Raw genomic sequence first — 349 nt, forward strand, 5'->3', positions numbered from 1 at the left:
GATGGTGTGAAGACTTAATTGATTCTCAATTAAATCTTCAAGTGGGAGAATGAAATGAAAGTCAGAAAAAGTTGCTAAAGAAAAGTCAAAAAAAAAGTGGAAGACAAAGTAAAAGTTTGGCAGCAACTTTTTGAACAGTTGTTGCCAACTTTTCCTTACACGTTTTTGACTGAAATACAAAAATGCATTTTCTTATTTTACGCGTTTTCTCAGCTTATAAATAGAGGGCCTCTTGCCCTCATTCAAATCATCCCAAAAAAGAGAGAGTAAAAATACAAGAGAGTTATACACCAAGATAAATATTGTAGTCTTGAGTGTCCTCTTTAGTAGTTGTTCCTTTTACAAGAGA

The sequence above is a fragment of the Solanum dulcamara genome, chromosome 6, assembly GCF_947179165.1.
Source record: "Solanum dulcamara chromosome 6, daSolDulc1.2, whole genome shotgun sequence".
Classification (NCBI taxonomy): domain Eukaryota; kingdom Viridiplantae; phylum Streptophyta; class Magnoliopsida; order Solanales; family Solanaceae; genus Solanum; species Solanum dulcamara.